Below are 6,000 nucleotides of genomic sequence, written 5' to 3' on the forward strand. Positions count from 1 at the left end.
TTTTAGCTTTTAGCGCACCTTATTTGGTCCCAACATGTTTTAAAATCTTACATCTCCCTGCTACTGTAAAGCCTTCCGCATGAATCCGAAGATTATTGGCAAGCGTGTCGCGGGATGATGTGTTTGCCGCAGATGCCATTTGAAAATATAGGCAGTGTAAGCACTGTAGAATCTAATTATTTCTTTGCAAAACCTAATTAGGCATTAAAAAAGGTTAACGCCAGCGCCTGAAACGTTTTTGTTTAATAATCCCATTACTGACGGCTCATCATGTATAAAATGGTGCAGGAGGACACTAAGTTTCCACTTGTTAAAGCGAATCCCTGAGAAATAGTCGCAGATTTTTGACACCATCTGCGATTGGAAATTAGGCTTATAATTAAACTCCGGAGACCGAGCAGCGCGGCGCGGCAGAGTAAGTAGGCTACAGCGTCCTGGCTTGCATGCATTTTTATAACTTTAAATAATTCTTCTGCCTGCCTGTTCAAAACATTCTCCCTGTTTTATTTTCATTTTTTCCCCACATTGTCGATATTTTCATGTGCTCGGACTGACAGGCTCGGTGGTCTTATGAGAATAGACCTTGGTGATTTTTAGGTGTCAGCTCCTCCAGGACCCGAACCCGGCAGTGTGGAGCTCAAGGTGAGAATTTAGATGAGAAGTTTTTTTTTTTTTCTTTTTTTTTTCTTGGCCATGTTTTACCAGGCGGCAGGGCGAGCCTTTCCCAAAGTGAACGGTGGTGATTTTATGATCAGTTTTATAAGATTACTGTACAAATATCACAGCAAAACTATAAACGAAACAGAATGCAGATTCAAAATAGAAACCACCGCAGAGCGACTTGACTACAAAACCTGTCTGATGTGAGCAGCAGAGCCACGGTGCAAATCCCAAGGGGAATATTAACAGGCAACCAACATTATGAAGATGTTTTGTTAGATAAATAAAATCACTTTTTTTTTTTTCAAAATTAAAACTCAACTACTGAGAATAAAAGGCAACAAATTATATTTTTACACAGGGCTGTTTTGTAACTGAGCAACGAAATATGGTGATTTCCATCTCTGTGCAGCGGCGTCGGTCAAGTTCGACAGGAGAAGTTTTTCTTTTCCTTCCACTGCTATTACAGCTGGACTGAGGGGGACTGGGCAAACAAACAAACAAACAAACAAAAATGCTCTATTTTTTACATCTATTTTTATTTATTTATATATATATTTTCAAAAATAATAGCAGATTAGTCTATTTTATAATTTAGCGACACAAAATGACATTAAATCAAATTTTAATATTCTAATTAAAGCAATGAAATAACCTATGATGAATGTGGTTTACTGCGATTTAAGATGAAAAATGCGCTACAAATGGGTCGGCTACACCTTTCATTATAATAGTAATAATAATTATTATTACGATTCCTGGGTTACAGTCGGCCACTACTAATAATAGGCTACTAATACGATAATATGGCAGCAGTAATAATGACAGTAATGGTAGTAGTAGCATCAGTAATAATAATAAGTATTATTATTATTGTTGTTGTTGTTGTTATTATTATTATTATTATTATTATTCATAATACGCGTGTTCATAATATTGTTATTAATAATAACAACAATACTACTACTACTACTACGGCTACTAATACTAATGATAATAATATGGATTAATAATAACGGGATTCTTCAACCGATATTTTGCTTGCCGTTATTTTCCATTTGGCTGTTTTCCCACCTTTAACCTTTTTCTCTTTCAAAACTTCTGCAGCATCAACAGTTAAAAAAAAAAAAAAAAAGAGTCATGAAAGCGGCTGACAGAACAAAGTGAAATCCCGCTAAAAGAAATAAACCATCGTCTGCTCAAAATGAATGCGCTTGTAATGGAGGGAGAGAGAGAGAGAGAGAGAGAGAGAGAGAGAGAGAGAGAGAGAGAGAGAGAGGCTCTGTTCTGCCAAAACAAACAGGGTGTGGAATGGGAGGAAAATCGGGACAAGCGAGGAAGACGACTGGAAAAAAGAGCGGGTTTGATAGGGAGGAAAAGAAGGACACGGTTAATTTCCCTCAAACTGGTTAAAGAAACAATAAAGCGAGTTATCAACAGGCCTGTCTGCCTTTTATCTCTTTGTTGGCCGGTGTGAGAGGGGCTTTTCTACTCACACAGGACACAAGCCCCTTCAGGCCTGCAGGAGACACCAAAATGCTGCACCAGCTTATAATCTCTATTGTTTTAAGGATTAAAGTGGAAGAACATTATCTGACAGCATCAAGGAAAAACTGCAGGCCTGCTCATCTCTGACAAAATATTTAAATAGGAAAACTTAATACATACTACTAATACATACTAATACTAATAATACATACTAAATACAGAAGCACCTTTTGCTTTAGTCTTTTGGCCATCTGGATTTTGGAAAGTGTTTTCTTAGTCCAGTCCTATTTCTCTGTGGGTCAGTTCAGGTTTTCTGCTGGTTGGAGTTTCTGTTTCTGACTCTGATCTCCATCATTTTTCTTAGCAATCTTTCACTTTAACTTTTTTTTTTTTTTTAATATTTTGTAAATGGCAGCAGATTCCCCCCCCCCCCCCCCCCCCCCTCAGAAATATCTTGATCTCAAACCATTCTTTTCCCCAGTGAGGATAGAAAATCCTGTTATATGATGGTGCCACCACATGCCAAGAGTACAAAACCCCCAAAATTCTTGCATAGTTTCATCAGATCTTGTGGTCTTGGAGGATGACTTTGTCTTCTTGCATTATGAAGATGGGACTGGATGGTCAGGAGTCCCTCATGTCCTGCCACCCTGAGGGACAAACTTCCCAAAAGTAGAATATTCTCTGCAGGCCTAATGCTGCCAGCAGATGTTTCACATGCTCACAGCTTCTTCAGTGTCTTTGAAAGTAACTAAGTGCAAGCTGTGAGAGAAAGTCCCTCATGGTTTCAGGAGACGGTGTCCTCTTGCACGATGCAGACTGATGCAGGTTGTTTGATCCATGGTTGCTCTGTGCATGAAGTGCCTGTTCCTCTTGGCCTCGGCCTCTGCATGCACATCATCCATCCTGCAGGGAAGAGCCTAAACTATTATAGAGTCTGATGGTGCCAGGATTCTTCTTCCTCCTCCGCATTATGGTCTTTAGTCTGCTCCAGAGTAACTTCAAGGTCTGTGAAAATCTTTTTGCATAAACCTCTCAACATCCCTGTTGTGTGAACTTCTAGCTGCAGACTCCTGTCTTTGCATGCTCGCCTTCTGCAACAGAGAAACCTTCAGTGAAATCGTGGTTTTGATTGAGTAGAACCGATTATTCAGTTTCAGGTGAAGGGGAATTTGTTTCATGCATGCTCTGCAGTGGAATTAGTAAAATCATAACATGGTCACTATCAGGGGTGGGAATCACAAGAAGCCCCATGATACGATATTATCACAATATGTGATTCACGATATAATGGTATTGCGATTTTAAATATTTTGCAATATGCTTATTATTGCAATAACATGTATTGCGGTTTATTGCCTTTTTTCAACTGCAATTTACGTCCCCCAAAGGAAAACTATCATAAAAACCTGTTGCAAATGTTGCATCAATCCTTGCCAATACAATATTGATACTTGGAGTCCATGTATTGATATAGTATTGCCCCACAAAATATCACAATGCTATGCTGTATCGATCTTTTATCCACCCGTGGTTGCTATCTAGTGTACACCTTATGGAACAAAGGAATTTTCTTTTCACATTTTGAATGTCTTGTCACAGATGAGCAGGTTTTTGTTTCTCCCCTGATCATGTGGAAAAGGTCTGTTTTTTTTTTTTTTTTTTAAACAGTTTTCATTTCAGTTTCTATGGATATTCAGCAGAACTTTTATTTGGATTAAAACATGGCTCATCATGATCAGCCTAACTGCTGGCTCATGAGCTGCAAAGGCTGCAAGGCATCTGATGCCCGCCACAAGCCTGCAGCCAAAAAAAAAAAAAAAAAAAAGACTGACAAAGAAAGTAAATGGGATGCACAAGAAAGTCGGCTTTTTCCCCTTTTTAACGGTGAGCCCATGTTTGTTTCTGCCTTGAATGGAGGCTTATAATGGAACTGATGGCGTCAGGATTGTCACCACAAATGGTCTGGGCGTTTTGCAAGGCTGTTTGACAGAAGCCATTATGTCATTGGTCACGTCCCTCCACTCCTTGCTCCCTTTGGCTTGAATGGGGGGTGAATTAATCAAATGGTTTGAGAAAGATCAGCCAACTTAATGCACTTTGTGTCAAGACCTAGTGATCTGAGATGCTGGCCTCTCTGTACCTGCACTGTGTGCTTCTGATCATAATCATGCACAATAACCTAACTAAAATATTAATACTATGCCCATAATGTTCTTATAGAGATTTGCTGAGGGACTGACCTCACAGTGTTGTTTTACCTCCTGCAACATCACAGTGAACTTCCATAGGGACATAGTTTTATTGGTGAAAAATGTATTTATTATTATTACATTGCTATTGTAGTTCTCCATAAGGGTGTGTGTGATGCTGTGATAGGATTAAAAGGGGAATTAAATTAAGAGTCTGCCAAAGTCTATCAGGGACATCTTGAAATGACATTTTTATCTAGACTCATTCCTAAATTACACATTTGCCATTTGAATTATACTGGAAATATTGATATTTTGAGCATGTAATTGTAACCTGAATTATTTATACAGAGGAGTGGATGTATTTTGGTCAGAGGATCTCGGTTGATTTCAAACCAAAAACCCATTTGATGGCATTATGTTCCCAGATATATAGAGCATTTTGTGGTTGCTGATATAGTATTAAATTGTTTAGCTGCACTTTACTGGGAAAACAGTGAAGACTGTGATTAGAAGAGGCATAGTAATTTCTATAAATTCTCTAATTTGGATAATCTGAATAAAACTATTCCCTATTTTATGCACGACTCACCTTCAAGGTCAACCGGATGTCAAAACCATGAATATTGTCCGTATAACGGCATGAATTAAATATTGATATGATTTTTTAAGAAGTCAAATCGCATGCAGCCACCATCATATCTGCTTTTTGTAGAGGGGGAATTGGTCCAACTGGTCCAAAGTCGAGCCCATGCAGCGCTGTAATGTTATTGCTTCATCAAACACAATCAAAATGTGAATTAATCAAAGCATTGTGTGCGTTAAAAGCGCGTATGCATGAGCATCGCTTGGCTGTAATGGATGGCTTTAAAATTTGACGTTATTATTTCCCGTCATTTCAGGAAACAAATTGAACATTTATTGCATATATATTAAAAATTATACAGTCGTCGGGAGAGGCTGATGTCTCTTTTATTGAGGCGCACTGAGAGGTGAGGTCTCACCGGATCAATTTCCCTGTCTTGTTACTCCCGCAAGAGGATGTTTGGAAAATGCCTGGAACCGCTAAATTGATTCAGAAACGAATTCATAACTTGGGGGGTTTAAGCAATTTTGTGGCACCCAGCTTCATCCCTTTCTCTTGTTTCACGTTTTGATTGCATGAAGCATCTAAACAAAGTTTTGTTCTAGTTTGCCTCGTATGGAAACCGGTTTGTTCTCTGTTCTGTGGGCTGTAGTCCACGTTATTTTTCATTCTTTGGGAAAAAATGCACTTAATACTCTGGGTTTTGGGTGGCTTCACAAACATAGCCATTAAGCAGTCACAATGCTTTTATTGTGCACTTGATCTCAAAATAGAGCCTGCATGGTCTGACTGCAGGATCCAGACGAACCTATGGAAGAGGCCTTGTCTTTGTCTGCCTGTAAGGAGATGAATGGCCCGTGTCACCCAGATGATTAGTTTGCACTATTAAATTGTCAAAAAGGAAGGATTTTTCCCCTAATAGTGCCTTTTCGCGAAGAATTATGGAATTCAGAGTTGTTTGCGACTGCCGGGGAACTTGCAGGGCTTCGCAGGGGCGAGGGCGAAGGTCAGGCAGAGTTCTCAGCGCTGCATCCAGTGTGGCGCAGCGGGCAGAGGGGACGCAGACACAAATGT

The sequence above is a fragment of the Myripristis murdjan genome, chromosome 10 (assembly GCF_902150065.1).
Source record: "Myripristis murdjan chromosome 10, fMyrMur1.1, whole genome shotgun sequence".
Taxonomy (NCBI): Eukaryota; Metazoa; Chordata; class Actinopteri; order Holocentriformes; family Holocentridae; genus Myripristis; species Myripristis murdjan.